We start from the raw sequence: 24,229 nt of genomic DNA on the forward strand, positions 1-24,229 counted from the left end.
AGAGTTTAAAATGGATCCTGTGTTTAAAGGCATAGACAACTTGCATTTACCATAAACTTGACGATGATTATTTTAAGATGTAATCCATTCCCCACATACACAAATGCAGATTACTATAAAGGATACTGTACAAACAGATATGAGAACTCACACACACTGAAGTTAAAGCGCAAAGTTTACATAGTCATTTTCCAATGTAAGTGGGATCAGAGGGTTCCAAACTTCTTTCTTAAAGACTCTGCATCAAATCTACACAGGTCACAAGTGTACAGATATTCTGAGAGCCAGCCCTGCAAACTCAGCCTGGGCTGATACTCAAACTGAGTTATTTCTTTCATTAGTATAACTGATTGAACTTTGTAAGTGATTTTGTTTATCCACAAGAAGGTGCAGAATACAGCTCAATCCCTTCTGAGTTGGCTCTATAGGGGTAAAAAGCAGTAACAACTCATTTTTGTCACTAAATAAACAGTTATAACTTCACCTACAGCCAGGGAGCAGGTCAGTTGCATTAGATCATGCCATTTTTACAAAGTCATGCTACAGACTAGAATGGCACTTCCATGGAAGATTCTGTGGCTGTTTATTCCTCTTGGGATTGATCCTTCTTCAGTCTTTAGGGCCATATTCTGCTCGCCTTACTCATGTGAACAGTCAATTTCTGGCCTAACTTCTGCAACTAAGATTTGGTCTTCTGTTCTTAATCAGGCAAAAATACCACTGAAATCAATGGTAGTTCTGAGTAGACTGCAGGCTTGGACTGACTGTAAGTTCATGTTCCACTTCTAAGGGCAGAGAGGAAGTTCATTATGGTAACCTTGATTAACCATAGTTTTAGCAAGCTCCAAATTTCACTTTGATCTAGCTCTTTCTCAATGCATGACCGGGGCCCCCGTACTTAAAGTAAAAGTTTATTGAAATTAAAATTGTATTTATCTTATATATAAAACAAATGGAAATTCACTATTAAATCTCGGTATTCTTGGTGGTAGTTTAGATAGGTCATGAATTATATTCCTTGCCTTGCACTGATGTATGTTTGAGAAATCTGAGTACTGACCCTCTTGAGATCATCAAAAAAAAAAAAGGTGCCTCTCATGAGGTTATCATTCAGTGACATTTTCAATTAATACAATGAGTCATAAACACAATGACTTGCATGCTGCAGAGTGAAGGAGGATTCACAAAAGCTGGCAGGGGACTGTCAAAATAGGCACTGTCGTATCCCCTCCCCCCGCCCACTTCTCCAGCATCCGGGAAAAATAGCTTAGTGGCATGATGTATACATAGATAGAATCCAGAAGGACAACAGCATGCAACATCAGTAGGTATCCTATAAAATGCTGAAACATGGAAGAGTGAGGTCTAAGGTGGGAGGAGTCATTCACATAGCTACCCGTTAAATAGTGCCTGGTGCAACACCATGGCATTAATAGCAACCCATGAGCTCCCTGGGGCACCAGGATCTACTACTTCTATGCACCCACTGAGGTGCAAGACATCCCAAGGAAGGCAGGGAAGCAGCTAGCTATGGACACTTCCTGGATGAACAAATTGCAGCATAGAATGGGGCTATCCAGGGTGTAAGTGGATAGGCAATGATATTGAATCTCCAGAGGAGGGAAATCAATTTTCCATCTTATACACGAGTTTCCAGCCAAAGATTTATGCTCACAATATCCCTGTAAGGTAGGGAAGTATCTCACTTCTCAGATGGGCAGATGACACACATAGAAACCAGGGGTGGGAAATTCAAATGTGATTCTTAATTAAGCCAATGACTCCAATGTGGGCAGAGCTAGTCCAACACTGAGTACTTTTGCCAATCCCACCATAACTGACTTGTTCAAAGTCAGGTAGGAAGCCTTTGGTATAGCCAGGAATTTAACCCATGATGCAGCATAATACTCTAAACACAAGCCCAAACTTCCTCATTTGCATAACTGCCCATTTTCAGCAATGTCTTAGGCTGAAGAGCATCATATGCCCCACTCCATCTCAGGACACTAGGACACAAGCTTAACATACAGAATTTGGAAGGGAGAAATCCAAAACCCAAGACTTGTACAAGAGCCCCAGTTCATCACAGCTTATGAATGTACAACTTATGAATTCTGGGTGCTATTGGGAAGCTGTTTTATGAAACATCTGCTGTGTCATGAGTGTCTTTGTATGTGGATCCACCATTGCGGAAAGGTCCTGTAGCAGGTACACAGCGGCCAGATACAATGCGTGTATGTGTGTGCGCTAGGCACTCAACTACCCTATTCAGGTGCAAACATCTGAATAGTGCATGAGGTGTATGCTTAGAAAACCAGTTTAGCTGACTCCTCTGAAGTGAGAGGGAAAGAAGAAGCAGTGGAAAGCTACCCCAGAAATTAAACAAACGAAGCCAGAGGGTATTTAAAAGCAAGTCAGAAAGGAAGAGAAAGCATAGGGCAGAAGAGAGGTGTGTAAGGGATTTGTGAGGGAGAAACCAAGCACCATGTAAGAGCCTGCAAGAGTCTGGGGACTGCCTGCCTGCCTTCCTGGACACCAATGGACCCTAGGGACTCCCAAGGGAAGGGTGAGATAAGAAAGAGACTGTGTAATGTTTATTGTTTGTATGGTCTGTACAGTCCTGTGCTTTACATGGTTAAGTATAAAAGAACATAAAGATGTTGGACTTTGTGCTGTGTGTATGTGTAGAACTGCTTCACAACTGCTGCATGCCTTTGAGAGAGTTAAACTGTAAACCAGAAGTTTCACACCTTTCAGTAGAGTTCTGGGAGTGGGTGGGTTTAAGTACTGGGGAGTCTGCAAGGGTTGGTGCTGCACCCAGAAGGGCTAGGCAGCTTGTCTGTGGGTTCCAACTCTCTCAGAAGGAGGTACCAGATGGAAAGTTTATGTGCCGTGACAATGCTAGAGACCCCAGGATTGGGACAGTGGTTGGATTCTGTTCAGACTCGGGGTACCTAGAGCACAGAGGCTTGGATTCCCTGCACGAGAGTCCTGCTGGGGATTTGTGATAGAAACTATTTCAATATTGAGGAAAACTGATAAATATCTATGTTTCCATTTAAGTACATCATTCTGTTACTGAGATTTGCCTAAGGTGACATTAAATCAGCAAAATCGGTTTAAGAACTCCTGAGTTCATAGAATTGCTCCTTACCAGTAATGATCTAAAATTAAAACACAAGTTTCAATATCTTTCTTGTCAGGTTTATGGATTTTTAAGTGTCACTAGCCATTGTTCCATCTGCGACACAGGGTCTCTTAATACCTTTTAATCAAAGATCAATACTTGTTTAAATATCAGGAGTATAATATTAAAAAAGACTTTTAATGAAGAAATATTTCACTGCTCCATTTTGGCTTGCCTTGCACTAAAAACTGAATTGTTTCCGTCACTAGTGGGAAAACTAAAGATTTCTAATGTGAGTAACCATTTGCTTTGATAAAAGTAGCTGTTTTTGAACAAAATGTGAGTATGTACTGGGACTTAACTTTTTCTAGTTAAAACTAGAAACCAATTTATGTCATTTCCCATTAGGAAAGACTCCCAAGCATCATTATCATTATTATTATCATTATTTTATTAATTTTATTTTTAGATCTTTGAACCAATGCAGCATGGAATTTGCAGTGTGCAGAGGGTTTTGCTATAAAATGACTCACTTCTATGAGCACAATTGATATAGATACTTTGGAGATCTAAGGAAACAGTCACTCCCCCATTCTTAAGCCATGAAAACAGCTGCAAGCATGTCAGCTTACATCTATAATCAACTATGTTGGCTTGTAATAGAAATATTGATATTCTCTGGAAAAAACAATCATTTCCTTCAATGGTGGTTCTTATGTTCTTCCATTATTGCACGTTTTTTATATTTCTCTATTTTGTATTTGTTTCATATTGCCACACCCATTCCTCTTATGCTGAACACCCAGCTTAATGGCTTTTTCCCAGAAGCACTGGCAGTTATGTTTAGTTGTGAGAGCATTGACTTGGGGGGTGGGGGTGGATTCATGACTGCTGGAGTCTTTCTCAATTTGTCGTGCACTTTCTTCCTATTGGAAAGGCTAGTTAACCAGCTAGTGCCTCCTTTCTCCATCTGTAAAATGAGAACAGTAATACATACCATTCTGCAAGCACAAATGAACTCCATGGGAGTCTTTCCATTGACTTCAGTGAGTTCTGAATCAGGTGTTGGGCATTGAAGCTTAATTAGTGTTTACAAAACACCAAGAGCTTTGGGTGAGAGGAGCAGTAAGTGCAAACTATTTTCATAACAATTTTCCTACACACACCCTCGCAAAGAAAAAGATGGGAGAGGGAACTTGATGCATCCTCTTTAGAGATGGTAATTGCCAACTCCTAATGCTGTTTTCTCTGTGAAGTGTGCTCCTGGCCTTTCTTTTATTTCTATTTCAGTGCCATGAGAACTTTTATGACAATTCTTTGAATAAATAATATGTAGAAATAAGATGTTTAGTAGATTAAAAGAAGATGCAATTGGCTTGTGTACACTTTTGCAATCCCTCTGAAGGCCCATGGGTGCCAGAATGCAATTGTGGGCAAAATTAGGTCCACAGGCTTTTACAAACATCCAGTTTGTTATGTATATATTAAGAAGGCACGCAAACAAGAAGCCTGAATATGAATACCATGTACTAGTGTGTGAGAATCTGAATCTAGATCTAAATTTCAAATATTACAACTGTCTTTTATACTTCCTTAGGGAAAAGTCCTGTTGAATTCAATAGAAAATAATTACCTGTCTATATGTTTTGAAATATAAGATAGAATGTGATTGGGAATTATTCCCTGCTATAGAATTCAGAACGATGTAAAAATCTTTCTTGAAAGAATTTCCTTCTCTGTGTGGGCTTTTTAAGGGACGCGGGGCATAGGTGGTTCAAAATCTGCATCCAGAACTGAATTTTTGGTTTGGCCTCTTATTACTTATACTGGAGAGATTTTACTCAGATCCTCATTTAGGCTAGTGTTTGGGTTCAGATCTGAAGGCACTGATCTCTTGTGAGTTGTTCCTGCTTAGATATCTTGTCAGATTGCAGCTAAGAATTCATGAGACTGTTCGTTAGTTCTCATGAGACTTCAGCAGCATCCAAACCAGAACTGGAAAATAGCTTCTTTTTAGATCTAACCATAAAACAAAACAAAGCCCCTAGCTGGAGATCCAAGTCTGACTCCTTCACTATAGTAGAGGTTCAGTTTGGATGTTCTAGTTTTGGCTCAAGTGTCCCTATACTCATACTAATGTGCATAACATTTATTGGCCAAAATGTGCACTGCTTTGTGCAGTGATTACATATACTCTGTATCTGATTTTGTGCATGTAAGCCCTTGAGGAATAATTATGTATTTGAGTGTCAGATTATCTTCTTCCAAGCATTCATGGTGCTGCATGATTTAATATTGCTCCAATATTTTCTTTGCTTTGCAGTGATCGATCAGGAATGACATACTCTAAAGCTATATGTGCTGTATGTTTAGGGTTGTACAAGAATATGCAATTTTAGTTGCTTGGGAATCTGGACAGAAACCTGGGATTTCATTATTAGAACAAGATTACTGCAAATACAACCACAGGTCATAACACAATTCAGGATGGAATTATAATAATGCAGTATTATTGTTGCAGTTACAGTGTGTTCAGCTGGTTTTTTTTTTAAAAAAAGACATTAAACTAATAAAAACCTTAAGGGAGCTAACAGTAACTTGATACTGAAGCTGTTGAAGTACTTTATTGGATTTCAGATTAGTTTTAACTCACGAGAGACACTCTCCTTGTGTAATAGGAACAACAGTCCTATGTCATGGAAGACTTCAGTAGGAGTCTACAAATATTATTCATTGACTCTGATATGTTTCTCATGAATTTAAAGCATTCACTGTTCCATATCACATTGTTTTGTTTAAAATAAATACAAATATTTAGAGAACAGGCTTCATTCTTAGATAATGAGAAAGGGAAGAACAGGATTGGCACCCATCTGAATTATTTTAGAATGTTATTTATTGCCAAACTACATTATAACATACTGGTAAGAAATGAAATCAAAACTTAACTGCACTCACTTAAAAAGAATCAGTGGTTTTATTAAGCTTATTCTTGATGAAGGCCCTAAGAAGACTATATACACATCATAGCATTAATTATTTTGTTTTGAAACATGTATTTAGGGCCTGGTTCAATTTTAATTGAAACATGTGAGTGACAAATTTTCCCACACATTAGACTTGAGCAAAAAAAAAAAATAAAAAAAAAATAATAATACTGAACTTCTAAATCTAAACTCTTATATTTATGAATAAGTAGTAATAATTTGCACTTCTGATGAGGCCTTGATCTGAGGATCTGAATATTTTTAAATTTAATGAAATTTAATATCAACCCTCTGGTAAGTAGCCTAAAATCAAATGTTTAGGTGGGAAAACTAAAATGCAGAGAGAGGTTAATGGGTATGTTGTTTAACTGGAAGTATAGTTGTGCTTCTTGCATCATATTAATAACATTTACAAGTCATAGATTTGTTTTTAATCTTTGGATTCCTTCCACAGATTTGGATTGTCCTTATCTGCTGCAAATCGTTTTAGGGAGAAAAATCAAAACTCAGACTTTTGAAAATTTGTAATATAAAGTAAATAACCCCTGCTTTCTCCATAAGGATAGTGGGAAACAAGAAATGGAACTCACAATTTATATGCTATTCTGAGCTACTCTCTAAAAGGCACCTGAAGTGCTACCAAACAAAGGTACTTTGTCTCTCAATGCCTGCAAGTCACTTTTGAGAAGCACAATGCCTGTTAGCTGCTACATATTTGACTATAATTTTGGGGAAGGGAGGAAAGGGTTGGGCAAACAGGCATTTAGATGTGGTTTCTCTTGCATGCCTGGGCCTATGTAGCCTGTGTAAGTGAGGTGTTGGAGAATGGGGCTACTCCCCATTACTTTACTGTGTGGGTATCATAGGCTGGCTGGCTCTTTAAGGCAAGATGAACTCATCTTTGCCTGTGCCCTGACTGCTACCCTCCAGTTGACTAGCATGGAGACTTAATTATAATTCATTGCCCCCAGGTGCCAGGGATTAGAGAGCTGATTATTTAAAGAAAGCTGAAGACACTTAAGAGAAGAGACTCTGGAAAGAAGAACAAGGTGGAGTTCCTGCTCTGGAAGGTATTAGGGGAAGTCAGGCTAGAATACCCACAGGAAGTAGTGTAGGTTCCTGTGGTGGAGCTCTGTAACTTTTCTGCTCTTTGCAAACCCTAAGGAAAGCTGGCACAGTCTCTGGGGATGAGAGGCAGTGGAAGGAAAACCTGCTGGGTGGGGGGGAGAAGCAGCATAAGAGAAACTCTGTAGGGGCTAGGGAGCAGAGAACTTCAGTGGAGTCAAGAGGGGCAGAAGAGTTATTAGTCTGTATATTTATCTGGACTTATAGTTGGACTTTCTGTTACCCCAGAAGGGGGCTGAACTTAAGAAATTACCTGGCTAGAAGGCTAGACCGTGGAAGACTTGGGGAGAGACTGGCCATCGCAAGTCCAAGAGAGTGGTCAGAGGGGGTGCAAGAGGTGAAGTCCCCTGCAACATTATGCCCTGATGCCAGTGGTGCTCTAAATGTGAGTGTGCACCGTAACAGTGTGTATGTAGCCCAAGCTGTAATCTAACCCCATGGGCAGAACTTGGCCCACACTCTCTCCAGGTAAACTTGTCCACACCACTCTCATCAGAGACCACAAATTTCAAGATACAAACCGTATGAAATATATTTAAATCTTTATCATATAATAGGAAGTCACAGTAAGTGGATGTCTAAAGTTAGTAGCAGAAAGTATTAAAAATTTAAGCATAATTTAAAGAGAATAGTGTGGTAGCAATGGCTGTCTAGTCCATATGGCCTAGCTCTTTAGAAAAAGTTGTTGACACTCTGTAAAGTGATACATAACATTGAGATCTCTTATGAATGATGGTCGGTATTCTAGTAAGGATGATGAAATCCATGGACAGTGAATCATCCAGTCAAATAAAATGGCTAAAGTATACACATTGCCTTTAGAAAAGACAAATACAACAACAATAAATGACAGTCTATATGTAAATAGATCTGTGATACTCCAAATAAATCTTCAGTGAGAAAATAGGAGCTGTCTTTAAATCTGGAGGTATAACATATCATTGTGAGGGGGAAGCAAAGGAAATATAAAAAGCCAGGAAAATAAGAGCAGGAAAAACTGAAATTAGAAAGCAATGTGAAATGAATTGATCCCCAGACTAAAGTTTGCTAAACCTGAGAAAAGAGTTGTCACTTAAATATTGGCATCCAAAAATGCAAAGGCTGGGCCAGATTCAGCTCAGTCATACCATAACCCCATTGACTTCAGGGTGCAAAGTCTGCATGGCCTGGTGTGGACGGTCACTCTTTTCAGGTTGTCCAGCGAGAGCCTTGAAGTATTTGTATCTACTGTGTGAAACACGAGAACCTCTCTACAGCCCACCTAGAGTAAATCCACTTGGGCTACTGTGCCAATTAAATTTTTTCCAGGGAAGTTGGTGAGTTCTATTTTGGAAAATTTAGAGTGAGGGTGTTTTTGGTTTTTGAAAGTGCTAACATTGGCCTGACTCTTCTCTGCTTTTGTTGAGGTCAAAGATAAGCATCCCATTGATTTCAGTGGGAGCAGAGCTAGGCCATCAAGTGCCCTTGAAAAATTTGTTTGCTTTTACTGTGAAAGCATCTCTGTGGTCTGCTGTTCTTATCCTTATTCCTTAAAATAACTAGTATGGAAAAAGCTCTGGTAAGGACCATAATTTAAATCTGTTGAAGAATAATATCAGGGTTTTAATCTCACTAGGCATAGCCCTCTCGATGGTCGTAGCTCAGCCAGTGTAACCACTGACTTGAGACTGCATAAGAAAAAGTCCCTTTCTCTGTAGGGGAGCAAGTGTTTCCTCAACTTCCATATGAAACATCTTGTGCATATAAATATGTGGATTTTTGTCTACTGCAGTTGAACATCAAAGGGAATGACGTGAGTATTCGTCACTGTACAGAAACCAGATTTATTTTATAATGGAATGATAAAAATGTACTACAATGGAACCGTACTGAGAGAATTTATGCTTGGATTTGAATTTCTATATGCATGGCAAAAAGTTTTGTCTATTTTAGTTACTTTACAGTAGTAATGCCACATAAAGATGGATATATTGGGATTTTACTGCTCATATCTACATCCTCAATATCATGGAGGATTTCCTTTGCAGATTCATTGAATGAATTTATTTTGATCTGTATGTGCATATAGTTCACTATAATAATGCATTAGTAACTAGGTATAGACTGGCTCAAACTACTATTGTGATCAGAGGTAGACAAATAATTAATAATGAATTCTTTGTTCAACTAATTTTGATTATTTCTCTGTTCATGAATTGTCCAGATTTATTCTTTATTTGAAACTATTTCAGATAACTTCTTCAAATAATTCTTTGTGTCTCTCTTGTTTGCAAGCACTTAGTTTGCAAGATTTAAATATTTGAAATACGAAATGTGATCTGTTTTTGTTGGGGTGCTTCTGTGGTCTAATTGGATAAACCTTAACACTTGTATTTGAAAAAATTCTCTAATATTCTCTTCAAATTTTGCTTTTTTCAGCAAACATTCTTGCCAGTAAACTCATTTGCCAGAATATCTGAGAATGAAAGCTGTTAAAGTAAACCAAAACTTGAATATTTATGTAAAACTTTATTTACCATATTTACACTCCAATTAGTGAGGGCCAGATTATGATACCCTTACTCTCTTGGAGTGGTGCCTTACTCTGTAATAGTTCCACTAATTTCAGTGAGACTGACTTCTTGTGATAAATGACTAATCTGGGAGTAAGGGCCAGATTCAAACCTCCTAACTGACTTTTATGCAGAGCTCCTCATAGTATCTTACATACTGGACATGGATCACTTCCCCTACCACCTGAACTTATCATTTCGTGTTGTAACATCTGCTAACTTGTCTATACTGCTGTCTACTGAAAAGTAGTGGGATGCTAAGGAAAGTCTTTTGCTGGCATTTGCAGCAGCTTCTGGAAATCATGAACAAACCGCAAACTTGCTTCTCAGACCCTGCTACTTTTCAATAAAATATACATACTAGATGAATTTGCAATAAGAGTCTGTTACTTGATGAGAGCTGGGAGAGTCTATTATGCTCAGCTATTACCCATTAAAAAAGGAGAAGGAACTTATTCATTTAAAAGAAATGTAAAGTAATCTCAGTGCGAAGTGGAAATGACTATCAGCCTTGCTACGAAATGGGATCACAGATAAAACTGCATGTTACTGAGTCAGGAAAGCCCTTACAAAAGCTCCTCTGACCTTACTCCTCTTGGACTGGTAATGACCTGGTCTGTTGGCAGCAGCTATGTGGAATGCAAGTGGCAAAAAGCCTGCAAGGAGATAAGTGTTCAGATGTTCAGAATTAGCCAAACTTGTCTGAATTAATTCAGCTCAACTATTTTACTAATGACACCATCATCTGCATGCACTGACGTGACACATCTGGAGTCACAGAAATAAAGCAAGAAGAAAAGGCTATTGTGCTGAGCAGAAATATTTATTTAAAAAATAATTATTTCAAAATGTTGGTTTATTTTTAGCCCTTCATGACTTCATGCTTGCATGCATTTTAATTCTATACAGAATAATAACAAATACGAGCAGTACCCAATGCTGCAACATCCATTTTATGGTAATCAATAGAATAACGCACTTGCATATTCAGTATACAATGGAAACTTTTGTCCGTTTTCCCCCCCTTTACTCCCTCTACACGTATTAAGGCTATATATTGAGGGCTAAATGGAGCCTTTGGGGTACACCCTGAATATGGAACAGTGCAGGGGTGTGACATTCAAAGAGGAGTCGTGGGAAGGAATTTGTGCTTCAATACACAATTCTTCTCTAGGCTCACCTTTTATTTTGGAGGTGATGGGGAAGGTGTGGGGAATAACTTACTACACCCCTGCCAAGGTGCAGCATAACTTCCACCACTTTGTCCCCCTTCTCCCCTCCCCCTGCCTGCTCAGCCATGGTTTCTTCCACTCCTTGCCCCTCCCCACCTACTTATTTCCCACTGCAAATACTGCCTGTGAAGCCCCTACTCTCCCTCTCTGTGCTCAGAATTAGGCAAGTCCTCCATGCCATACTGGGTAGTGAGTTGAAGCCTTGCTCTCATGCAAGGCTGAATAAAATCAAAGCACAACCTAACCCTTGTTTAGAAGAAATGCTATGTGCATGTCGAGGTTTTCTGCAATCCTCGTGGTCTTTCTGATTATTTATTTGATCTGCTTTTTTTCATGATCAGTAAAATATTTTAAGTTGGCTCAATATACAGTAAGGTTTAAACGTTGAAGGTTCATAATTCATCTCTTGGATGTGACCTACCACGAATACATAGTGTAGTCAATTCAGAATTTACTCATTTCAAGTATTTCTGAAGCTTGTGTGTGTGTGTGTGTGTGTGTGTGTGTGTATTGGAATCAATGGATTAAGTTTCTTTGACTCATCCTGTCTCAATGAGAAGCAAACTGAGTATAATCTTGAATGCTAAATGCAACCATTTTGTAAAGTGATCTTGAGAAGAGCTAAGAAGTAATCAAATGTAGCTTAGTCACTCATTTACTTGAGAATAATGGAAAAGTATATTATGATTAAAAGGGCTATGCTAAACTAAACACCTTCCTATGATTAAGAAACCCAAAGTGGTTTTTGTTTTTCACTTTTCTAATAGCTTGTATTGCAGTTTAATTACATTTTGTTACAGGTTCAGGTTAAGAGATGCAATTTGCATGTGTTACATGAGTGTGTCAAATCATATTTCAATAATGGGAAATGTGATTTTACAATAAAATGGTTTATTTTCCTCTTCTGATTTGCCACACAACTTCAAGTTAGTAAGATCTGTTCAGTCTAGTGTTTAGTCAAATACTCTGAAATCCATGAATGTTAATGGAAACAAGGCATCACTTACAACTTGAGATGGGCAAATAACTTGTAATACAACTTACTCAGAGCCAGTTTCAGAGATCAGTGATACAACTCATGGAAATAGGTGCTCGTCAGTATGACTGTATTTGACTGTCAAGCTATCTAGAGGTAGCTCAAGAACATTAGTACCAACCTCAGGGCAGACTGTACAAACAGCAAACTGATGGTGTTCTAGAATTAATTTCACCAGTCAAGTATCAAGTGTGAACTCCTCAAGCACTATAACAGCCTTAACATGGAGTCACAGACAGTCCTCTTGGGCACTCTGGTCTATCTTGCCACCTAGGCAAGCTTGCCTTTTTGATAGTCTCTTATAACAAAACTCACAACAATATTCAGGTTACTCCCAGTTCCAAAGGACCAGTCACTTTTCTCAGGTCAATTGCACCTTAGAACTCACACCAAAGATGCTTGCAGCCAATCCTATAATAAACTAAAGATTTATTAACTAAGAAACAAGAAATGAGTTACTTACAAGGTTAAAGCAGGCAAAGAGACACACACAAAAATGAGTTAGTCTTAAGTTTCAAAAGGTAATAGAAGCTGCTGTAATGTGCAAACTCTACAGTCCTTTAGGGCTAACCCAACCCAAGTAGCTTGGGGACCCCTTGCTTAAGCTTAGCAATATTGCCCTCTCCAAATTCTAAGCACAGTGATACAGTTTCTTCTGGTTAGGGATTTTTATTCCCTTTCACTAGAGTTCAAACTGATGGAACAAGTATCAGCTGCTGTCTCCTCTTCATGGGTATGTGTAGAGCAATCAACAAAGTCTTTTTGTTCTTTGTTTCACAATGGCTCACTTGATTTCAGTGAGCCTTCTTGTGTGCAGGACCAGCACTTTACATTAATTGATTCTTCTTTCCTATGTGGTGAGTTGAATAATTACAGAGGTTTACAATGCAAACACTCAGTATAACTTTATACTATCAGATACAGCTGTTATGAGTGAGATCAATACATGCCGCATCCTACAAACATTTCATGAAGTCTAAATACATACCTATAAACTTAACATCTATTTTAACAATGCTAGCACAAAGGCAAGCCAGACTATGCATTTATCAGTGTTTAGTAAGGCCTAATGACCTTGGCATGAGCTGGTACCTAGTCTACCATGGTTGCACTGGCCCTTGGTGACTCATTTGTGGATTGTCCATGAACAGATTACACAGGGCTGCCAAATGTCACACATGGGGCATTACAACTGTGCATATGCCAGCTCTGCCACACATCCCAGTTTATATGCCCAGCATTTGGAAAGCGAGAAATAGAGGATGACTTCTCCCACAATTTAGCCCAGTGCTTAGAGTATTCACCTGGGATGCTGGAGACCTATTTCAAGTCCCCCCCTCCACTTGAGAGGGTGAGAGGATTTGAACAGGGATTGGCTGCCTGTCAAGATAGAGTGCAATCTACAGGACTGTCGGACGTTCTGATGTGGGGTTCCCTTCGTCTCTCCTCTTGAAGCTGTTCTACTGTGGATAAATAATGAAAGGCCCCGGGCCAGAGAGTGACGCTGGAGCCTGGTAGTTAGAGCACTCATCTTGAAGGTGGGAAACCCATGAGCCAGTTCCTGCTCCCCCATCAGAATACCCCATGGCCCAGTGGTTAGGGCACTCACCTGAGAGGTGACAGATCCCTGTTTAGATGCCTTCTGCCAGCAGAGGAACTTGAACCAGAGTTCTCCCACATCCCAGATGAGTATCCTAGCTGAAAGCTATCAGGGAGCTGCTGCTCCTCTGTTTTGTGTAAGCTCATCTGTAGGGGCCCAGTCTGGTAGGTGAGATCTGAGCACGCTCGCCAGATCAGACCCTGCAGGTCAGTTAGCTGGAGGAACACCAGACTTCCCCAAGTTTGTGCATTGCTCTAGATCTTGGGCATCCAGACAGCTGGCATAGAGCTGCAGTTCGCACACTCACAGGCAGAAACATAGGTGCCTTGAGAACTTTTACTGCAAACATTTAGGTGCTGAGTGAGTTCAGGCACCTACAGGGTTGGCAGCAGCTCAGCAGAAGTCTTGTGAATAACCCCTGGGGCCGGATTCTGAGATCTAGGTGCCTAATGTGACAGTTAAAAGTGTAAGTCCTTTTAAATCTAAATAAAACTAGTAATGATATCATTCCAAATGACAGAGCAATATATTTGTGCACAGATTACATTTGCCAACTTGCTTTATAGCCTGTTTTTGAAACCAGTTCTCTGTGGATGATTTCACTAAGTGCAGATGCAGTGAGAAAAGAGGAATCACCTGGGCTTTGAAAAATACTTTGACTGTCCAAGTGGCAAATGTGCACACCACAGTTTACTCCTACAGTAGCTCTCTTCGGAATGTGTCCTTTTGTTAATGTGCATAGTGGGCAATCATTTGTGTGCAGAAATAGATCTGAAGACTTTTTTTTCCAAGACGTATGGCCTTTGTTTTTTGATTTAGTCCGTACAGTAAATGTTTTATTTTTATCGTGTTTTCTACATATTTCTTAACTAAACACAATTAAAAGTGTGTAGTGTAGCAGAGAATGAGCGTTACTATTAACTAAATACAAGTCTGCTGTCTGAAAAAGGCAATGCTGCTCCAGCATCCTACTCCACTAAAATGCATCATCAGTTTCTAATACAACTGGAGCTAAATCCTATGCTCTGCTGTACTGGCATGCCAGAGGGGGTAGGGAACTTCTGCCCTTGGGCCAATACTGATATAGGATCCCTCAGTCTGTCTCCCTAGAGAGCTGGTTAGCTAATGTGCCAGCCTGCAAACTGTGTCTCCAGAAGAGTGTAGTGTGGGGGTTGGTTAGCAAGAATTCCAACCTCTTTCTTCCTTACCCCTTGGCTAGTGAATATGCTGCTGCCAGAAGCAGAGCTGGTTGAAAAACAAACAAATTTCCAGTAAATGTTTTTCCTCCTTTTCCCTAAAATAAATGATTGTGATCCACTGTAGTGGGCAGCAAACACTAGCTGGCAAGAGCACAGAAAGACGGCAAGGTGTCCTCTGAGGCTTGTCCTCCGAGCTAGACTGGCTAAATGCTGTAAAACCTGCTCCTGTGATTCCAACTGCTTAGAACTCATTGTATTTGTGAAGGCAGAAGATGTTGTTGCCCCTTTTTGACCTGAGTGGCTAGCAAAGCTTAGCAACTGGGGATGTTCCCTTTGGCAGTGGAAATTGATGATAGTTATGTATTTCTTTAATACCATTTTCTTTATTTACAAAGAATGTCCAAAATTCTGGGTCTCTTAATTTAGAAGGAATCGAATAGCAGGAAACAGCACCACAAGCACTCTTCCTGCACCCCAACCCAAAAACCTCTCCCTAGGTTTCTTCCAGGGTCAGATCCCATGCTTTCAGCTGCTCCTTCTAGCTGTCTGTCTCTGCCACCCCTACAACACCCCCTCCCCCCCTGCCAACACTCTGGCCCAAAACAATACTCAGCAAAAAGCTGCTCCACCCACCCAGTCTATAACTCCTGGGAATTTTCACAACCCCCTTAGTCTTAGGTGGGGGGCTTGTGACTAATTTAGCCTGACTGTTGTGTTAACTGAGCCAGTGTGTTCACACGTAGTTTCAAAGAGGTTTGTGAACTATGCAGTCACCAGTACTTCTCAGCATAACAATATTGTAGTTGGCATTAATTTAGGCAAGGCATTTTTGCAGGGGAGGTGGGAGAATAGTGCCAAAGAATGGCTGGTCCCATTCCCTAGCTTTAATTCTTACAGAGCAGTCAAGGAGGGGGTTCTGTTGAGATTCTGATGTTGCAGAAACACCAAATCACCCTTCTCTCAACCTGTCACAAAGCTGTATCTGCATGGTTTTCATCCCTTCTGACTGCAGATGATTGAGTCAGTTAGTGAGGGCCAATTCCAGTAGAAAATGGTGCTGGAGTTGGTCCTAAGTGTGTCTTGAACACTATTAAACTTTGTATCCTGACTTCTGTAGCCAGCATCTATTAATCAATTCCAGTATTTTTATTTTAAGGAATGAATTTTTTTATCACAGTCAAGCATTTAGTAAAAAGAAATTGTGCTCTATCCTAATCCTTTCTCTGGCTCCTTTTACCACTCTGTCAGTGCAACATTGCTGGGCAGCTGGCAGATCATTCCAGCTGAGAATTACCCTTGCTTGGGGAAATGCTTGGGTGCCTGCTGCATAACTATAGGAGTCATGCCAAAAGAAGGGCATGGACACTACATGTGCACTACTTTGGGTAATCCCCAGATGACACACCGTTTGGGTCCATAGCCAGCCAAGCTGAAATGCCCCTTGGCTGGCCCTAGGATCAGGGAAATGCAAATCTTTCCTTTGCATCACCTCTTCCTCAGTTGCATCCCGTGAACTGAGACTACTGTCTGGTATTCCTCTTCTAGCAGATTTATCTCAATGGATTGAATTAGTAATAGATGGGAGCTTAGTCCATTACTATGATTCATAGGCCTAATTTACAGTGGTAAGATCCTGCTTGGAGACAACTTTATGGGTCAGCTCTTTTTTTCTTTTTGAAGTTACCTGATGTAAGTTTGGATGGCTGCTCCTTAATGCCAGAAAATATTAGCAGAAAAGGGGACATGCAATGTCAATTTTTGTTTACTGTATTTGTAAAATTGACCTACTGAAACCTGGATGGATCTTCCAGTGCAGTCTTGTGAGATTACGCTGTTTATATAAACTAAGTGGTTTTTCAAAAAGAAACCTATCTAAAAGCACATAATGCAGCATTGGGTCTGTCAGAGAAAGGAGTTTCCAAGGAGAGAGGCAATAATGTTCCTGGGTAATTGTAGAAAAGGTTCTGGAGCTGCAAAGTAGGAAGTCAAAATTAAGATCCTTTAAAAGTTACCTAGAATAAGACTGGTCTTCAGTTGCTAGGAACACTGCTGGAAGAAAACCTTCAAGGCTTTTCCGATCAATTAATCCTGGTTGGTATCCTGGATGGGTATGATTTTTAAAATGTTTGTAGCACTGAGACTATGCTATGCACTTTGCAAACAATACACAAGGATGTCATGGAACGTTAATAATTAATTGCCCCAGTTGTGCAAAATCCTCACTCATGAATATGAACGTCATCAGGACCACTCAAGTGAAGAGAAGTTTACAGACCCTAAATAACATGTTGGGTTTTTTCTTAAATTTATCTTCATATAAATAGTACATATTCACTATAGCAGCATAGTAAGTTTACAAATGTCTGCAGATATTAAGCAGGCCAAGTTATACAGCATATAAAAAAATTAATAGCTCAGACCCTTGAATTATGGTCCTGGAAAAACTGGAGGTAAATAGCAGAAAAATCTTTTGTGTTGGAGAAGTAGAATTTGAACTGATTGAGGGTGGTGGACAGGCTTAACCATAATATCTGGAGTCACAGTACTCCTTAAATAGTCACTAAGAAGAGCAACAAGCTACAAACAAGAGATGATGGCTTCTCCAAGAACACCTCTCTTCTGGTACTCAGTACAGAATGGCTAGCAGAATGACCAACATAATTACAAGGGGATATAATTATAGGCACTTATGGAAAAAGATTTAAGGCATGTAGCTATTTTCCATGTGCCCTAATTTTAGTGTATCTTTCTCATTGTTCCATTCCTTATGAGAATGGGGCTTTGATGTATAACTGACTCAGCTAGCCCTCATAATGGGGAGGAGGCTCTGATTTCTACCTCCTGTAGATGACACTTTCAGCTACCTAAATGGAACTCTCAATCCCTTTTCAATCACTATCAGATAATGTTAATAGGAAGGGTCTGGTGTTCTAGAAATCACTAAAGTACACATGGTTCCAACTGGTGTGACAATTTGCAACATATACGTATTAGTTATCAAAACGGGTTTTGAGGAAAAGGTTTAAAGTAATGAGCAAATAACTTTAGAATATTCATTTCTTTAATATTTTTAATAGCTCCCCCAACCTACCTCTTCCTTCTCTGGTAAGTGCGTTAGTTGTGTCACTAGGGGCTTCAGGTTAAGATTAAAGGCTACAGACAAAGATCTAGTTGACAGAGGATATGGATATGAAAGATAATTGAGCATTTAGCCCTAGAAGAGAAGTAATATGGTTTGGAGGTGGCCTGTTTTTTGATGGAAAGATAACCCAATTGGAAGTGCATTTCTATTAAATGGAATCTGTTAAGTGTAAATTTTCCTTGTTCTCCAGTATCATGAGACTTACAATAGGTAAATACACTTCTCATCCTGATAGTGAACAATACTGCATTAGCCAGAGAATATGACTAGAGCTGAGCAAATAGTGCATTTTTTGATTTGGTGACTAAACTGAAAAATCCAGTTCAATTCAAACACATTGACTGAAAAACATTTCATTTTGGTTAACTCAATCATATTTTTCCCCCCTGAGTTTTTTCATTTCAGTCTGGCCTTTTCGGTGTTTTTTCACCCTCTGTGTGTGCGTGTGCGTGTGCGTGTGCGTGTTTAATAAAAGAAACTTAAAATTTAAAAATTGAAATGATGTTTTGAGGGGAAAAGTAAAAGTGTTTTGACTATTCTGTTTTTTTTTTTCTCCAACCAAAATCGTATTCAACCCAAATTTGGCAAATAGTTTTGGATGCTTCAAAACCAATTAAAAATTGCCCATCTCTAATCATGATTGTTGGTATGGTGTGTTAATATTCTGGTACAATATATTTATAAGATGAAATATATTTTTAACTGGAAACATTGTTTTGAAGCGTCTCTCAAAGAACAGATTTTGTTTCAAGTCCCTATACAATAGAAAGAAGGTTACCTTAAAAACATCAGCACTAGCCAAGAGAGTGTATGCTTTTCCTGCAACGTTCTAGTGGCTTTCATATTTTTACATAATTTATATCCAATGAATATTCTAATGCAAGAAGAGCAAACATGTGAACATATACATGAGCAGTCTGTCTGAAAGAGAGAAAAGCTAGGAATCTGTACACTGCTTCCTGCTGTATGTGACTGATGTGCAGAGGGATGCCTTTAAAAAAAAGTGCAAGAGCAAATGGATGGGTGGTTTCAGACAAAAAGTAAAATCTATGATTTTAAAGTTAAAAGCCATTGGGATTAATGGGGTGGAGGCACTGATTTTCCTATTTCTTTGGTTTAATACTTAAACAAGTTAATAGTAACCATTTGTATGTCTGATGTCGCTTCATTCAGGAGCCGGACAAGACAGACACAGGAGAAGGAGCTGTGACAGACTGACAAATATCCTGGAAGAAAGTTCATGGAATTAAGTTAAACCTTATTGAATTAAGGTTAATACCTTTTGGGGGAATATTAAAATGCAATTGTGTATGTGTTGTAGCATTTCATGTACCTTTTCTAATAGGGAGGGGGCATGCTAATACACTTCATCAATTATCTCCATGGGGGTGGGGTCAAAGGGTTGATTGATGCATATACTAGTTCAGACTGGTTTCTCCAGGAATCAATAGACAAATAACTGCTTTTTGGATAAATAGCCCGGTTTTTAAACTGTCTCAGGGCCTTCTTCTCGTTCCAGCAAGTGGCCAGGACCCCTGGTCCATGGAGGGCCCCAATCCTGAGGCTTCATAAGGCTGTGTGCTTGATCTGAGCTGAACCTGTGATGAACAGGTAACCACAAGGAATCCACTTGGGTGGGGGATTGAAGGACTGCTCCTGCCAGCATCCATGTTAGGGTGATGTTTGATAATATTATGAACATGCATTTTTCTTTTTACTGTCTTCTCTGTAGTGCTTTTTACTTTAAGGAGACAATAGGCTTGCAAAGAAAATACTGCAGTGGTACCTTTATAAATGTAGCAATTACACCTGTTAACTGTCTCTAAAGAGATAGCAAGCTGGTGTCCCAGGGCAACCTGAGGGCATGGAACTGTGCAGCCTGGAAATCCCTGGTCAGAAGGAAGAGGGACATGTCTCCACCTTAGAGAGGCAACAGCTGGGGAGCTGGAAGCCTGAGAGTGAGTGCCCCTGCTGGACCACTGAGGGGAAATACAGGGGTAAATATATAATCTTTTAAGGAATAGGAGAGTGCATTGTGCATCATTTCATAGATGATAACTCAAGTCAACAGCTTTAGCTGAATAAAAATTGGAGTGGGGAGGAACCCTGAAAAGGCTTTAGATCATGGAGTCAAGTGAATACATGAGATTCTCAGCTTTCTTTAAAAAAAAAAAAGACAATGAATTTCTAGCCGTCGTGGCTGCAGAGGCGTGTAAAAACATGAAGATTAGGGCTGACTGAAAATCTTATATCAGAACTGTTTTCAACCAAAAACTGAGTTTTCAACTGAACAGATTTTTTTTTTTTTTTTGGTGAAAATAATCTGTTTACTGTGAAACTTCTGATTTGTCAAAAAAAAAAAAAACCCACCAAAAAGTTCTGGTTTTCGCCAAAACCCCAACATTTCATTCTGGATGTGCCATCGCTGTGTCTCCTGGTCCTCTTCTCCCCTGTGGTTCAGGGCCCCCCACCTGCATTTCATCTCGTATAATGTACAATGGCCATAGGACTCCTGTGATGTCCCCTCACCAAAAATGAAGACCGTGGATGGTATATCATGGGAGATGCAGTCTGACAAGAGAGCCTGGTCTATAGAGAATAAAGGGAATATGAGGCACCCTGGCAGCACTTTGGTTTACTGAATTTAAATATTTTGCCCCAAAACGGAAGTTTTTCATGGATCTTTCTTTCCCCTGTCTTCTGACCAGCTCTAGTTAACATTAAAGGCTCTAAAGCCAGACGTAAAATAAAGTGAATCTCAAATCTATTTTAAAAATCTCATACCATTTCTGAGGCCAGACTCAATACTTGGGTTTGGCAACGTTGTCTTCTGGCCTATAGACCATGATCTGGAAAGCTGGAGTCAATGTACCTCTGTAGGAGTGCAGGATTCTGAATGTGCACTGCAGCTTTCAGCATTGGGGCTTCAATATTCTAGATCCCTTCTTGCTAGGCCAGGAGCACAGAATGGGGAGGGAGAAATACCAGTAAAACTTCCTGCTGCAAATTGTCTCACTGAAAACGTTAGCACTGCAGGATATGCCTAGTTGATGATATAACTGGTTTAAACTAGTTTTGTGCAGCCATGAGCACAGATTTTAAATACTATTTCTTGACTGGTTTTGGTTACACGCCATTTTGATACCCATACTAGACAGCCAATAATCTTCCCCCGCCCCCCAAATCTTTCAAAAATATTTAGGCAGCATTTTACAACTTCCTTGCTGGCCCTTGTCTCTGCCCTGCACTCCTAATATTGTCTGTTCCCTTAACTCTCACCCAGGTAACTCCTCAGCACAGTCATGTGGCTCTCATTATACTAAGCGTGGCTAGTACAGTTGGGCCTGTGGAGTTAACCCCTTCCTCTTCAGCTGCTCTGCCACACAAATTAACTACTCCAAGGTTCAACTGTAACAAACATAATTGAAGCCAGCTTCCCAGACGAGTAGTGAAGGATAGCATGGGTAAATGGAGCTTACTCACGTCTTCTTTTAGGAATAAGGTACTCACTTCTGCTTGCCTGTGATAAGCAGATCCTAGAAGCACAAATGACATGCATGATATCTAGTAGCTGGTTACGCACTATAACAGATCAGTTGGAGAAACTGTGGCTTGTAAAAATCTGGGATGTCACCCTAGCCTCAGCCCAACTCAAAATAAGGGCATCTCTACTAATGCATGTTTCAACTTCTTACCTCCATACAGTTCCTGAAATGACTGTCTTGGTGTCATGGCTTTAGCCAGTCCTCATGGAATCCTTTGGACAAGATTCTCTGGCCTTGATTTTCAGACGATAAGGCTGCTCTGTGACAGTGTGGCAGCACAAAGGAGACAGCAGTGTTCAGAAAATGCTATGGGCAATTCCATAGTTTAAAAATATCATCCGCTCATAAAAGAATGAGAAATATGAAAACAGAAGGGGGTAAAGAAAAAAAGTACCCATCAGTTGATCTGTCATTTGGTAACAGAAAGCAACAGTGTATTAAACAAACAAACAAACAAAATAGCACAATTAAATCAGTGCTATAAAAAGTGTTTTGGGACTATGGACAGATGAAGCAAAGTAAAAATAACTCAATGCATTTAGTAACATCTTGGGATGTCCAGAAGGCAGCAAGGACCTCTTCTCTCATTTATTACAGCATGGTACAAAACATGCTTCAATGACCACTGTTTAAGAGGCTTATTGAACAAATCTTAATGTATCCATCCCACCTACAGTCTGATAAAGGTGAGAAGGATATGCAAAGCAATACAGAAAATGGAGAAGACATATGGCAGAATGGGGCCATTGAAGAAGTCAGAGAGACTTCAGGACAGATGCCAGATCTAGAAGAGAGGAAATGGAGTAGGAGAGGGCAGAGAGCCATATAAGCATTAGCTTGCTGCTTACCACCATAGACCACACTGGAAGGCTTAAGGAAGAAGAGAATCAGGCCCATAATGTGGCATGCTGTACTGTAGCATGCAGTACCACCTGCTAGATCAGGGGACACTCTGGAGGATGCAGTAGTGGTTTCAGAATTGGGCTAGTGATGTCATCTACCTCTCTACACCTGGCTAATGTATGTTTCACTGAAATGAGTGGCAGTCTTGCTCCCTATATAAAAGAATGTTTATTGCCACAGAACTAGAAGTTCTTCACTTTGTCATTGAAGGTGCTGATCCAAAACAATTTCTACCATTTCAACATATCAATCTTGAAAGTAGAACCCAATAGCCCATCTTTTAAAGTCTTTATAGTCTAGTGTATTGATGAAAACCCATGTAGTAAATATCAGTCAGACTCTGATAGTAACTTGTTTTCGTACTACTGCTGTATAACTTATAACACTTGACCCAAAATGCTAATTATAGGACGCAGATAACTAGTGTGTGTAAGATTACCACCCTGATTTCCAGTGCACTCTATTGTCAAGTAGCCCACATTTAAAAGGGTGCACTTGTGCAACACATCTTGTTCTAGTTTTGATTTTGATTCAATAGTTCAATTTACTGTCATCAAAACATTTATCTCTTTTAGACTGATATGCACAAATAGGAGAGAAAGTTGTAGTAATGTCACTTAAACTTTAAATTGGATGAAATGCAGATGCATGTTTCACTACTGAGATTATTACATAGGAAGTGCTGGAGGTGCTGTTGGTTAGGTGCTGTAGGCAAGCAGGAATACAAATCACATAACTTACATGAAATCTCCATGGCTGGTGATTTCCCATGTTAAAACCATTTTGTCAGGATGCAAAGGCAGTTGGGCAAAAGTCTCAGGCAAAAGTCTTGAGGAAGCAATCCTGGTCATTTTCCACTCTCTCCAAAAAGGGACTTACCATGAATTTTTAGCAGTATTCCAAAAGGAAGAACAATGGGTTAAATCTGGTTAAAATATTGATCAATTCAGGTATCCTTACTACAGCAGTTATTGTGGCGATTTTTAATTAGGGCAGCTAAGCGCAATTGAATTAGAAGTTGTGCTGTTATTTAAGCTTCTAAACAGGTAGGATGCAGTTGATTCAAAAAGAAGAATGTGAAAGACATTTTGGAGTATATAACATCTCTAAATTGGGAAATCCTAAACTACCTTTAGATTTATGGGCATCTAATCCTTCTGTTTGAACTATTGGTCTTTTCCCTTCTGATAGAAATGTTTTGATCCATGTGTCTATTAAAGTAACTGCATAGAATAACAATTGGCAATGTCCTAAATAAGCAATTTAGCTACGGGCCGGGTATCACTTTTATTTCATTTTGACAAGGTGAGACAACTACACCAATTTGCTCTAGTTCATAAACTGGTTTTTCAGGTATTATATTGCTGAACTAATATTCTCCCCTTATATTTTTCTAGTACTCTAGTTTAACACTATGTTCAATAGCTTCATGTTCTTTAAGCCACTAGAAATGTTGTTTAGCTAATATGGCAATATGGCAGAATAGGGACAAGGAGAGTGCTTAATCATTTTGCCAATTTATTTTATACCTGAGAACTTTGAAAATCCATTAATAAGTTTCATCAGATCTGCTCAGGGTTTCTCTGGTTTAATTCATATTATAAGGATGAAGTTCTGATTCAGTAGGAAGTGAGCTCATCAACTGAAGAAGAAATACATTCAGCAGGAAGTAGGTTAGTTTAAAATGAATTAGATACCATTTCATTTTAGGATCATAAAACAATTTACAAACATTCATTAATGTCTGTCTCATATTTATAGGGCACCAGATCTTCACAATT

At 39.5% G+C, this 24,229-nt stretch overlaps 1 long non-coding RNA gene across 2 annotated transcripts in view; it reads left to right on the plus strand.

Annotated features, from left to right (window-relative positions):
- Positions 1 to 19,912, plus strand: part of LOC137142672 (uncharacterized) — a 45,903-nt gene extending 25,991 nt beyond the window's left edge. Inside the window, exons 3-5 of one of the 2 annotated variants that reach the window (XR_010916987.1) lie at positions 19,174 to 19,271; positions 19,520 to 19,611; positions 19,829 to 19,912. This is a non-coding gene — a long non-coding RNA (uncharacterized lncRNA). Of the gene's footprint in view, positions 1 to 19,173; positions 19,312 to 19,519; positions 19,612 to 19,828 lie in introns of those variants that run through there. The other variant, XR_010916986.1, reaches the window with a different exon arrangement.
- The last annotated feature ends 4,317 nt before the right edge of the window (positions 19,913 to 24,229 follow it).

This window comes from Emydura macquarii, unplaced genomic scaffold, assembly GCF_026122565.2.
Source record: "Emydura macquarii macquarii isolate MOO-44397 ecotype Brisbane River unplaced genomic scaffold, CSIRO-AGI_Emac_v2 contig_3240, whole genome shotgun sequence".
Lineage (NCBI taxonomy): Eukaryota > Metazoa > Chordata > Testudines > Chelidae > Emydura > Emydura macquarii.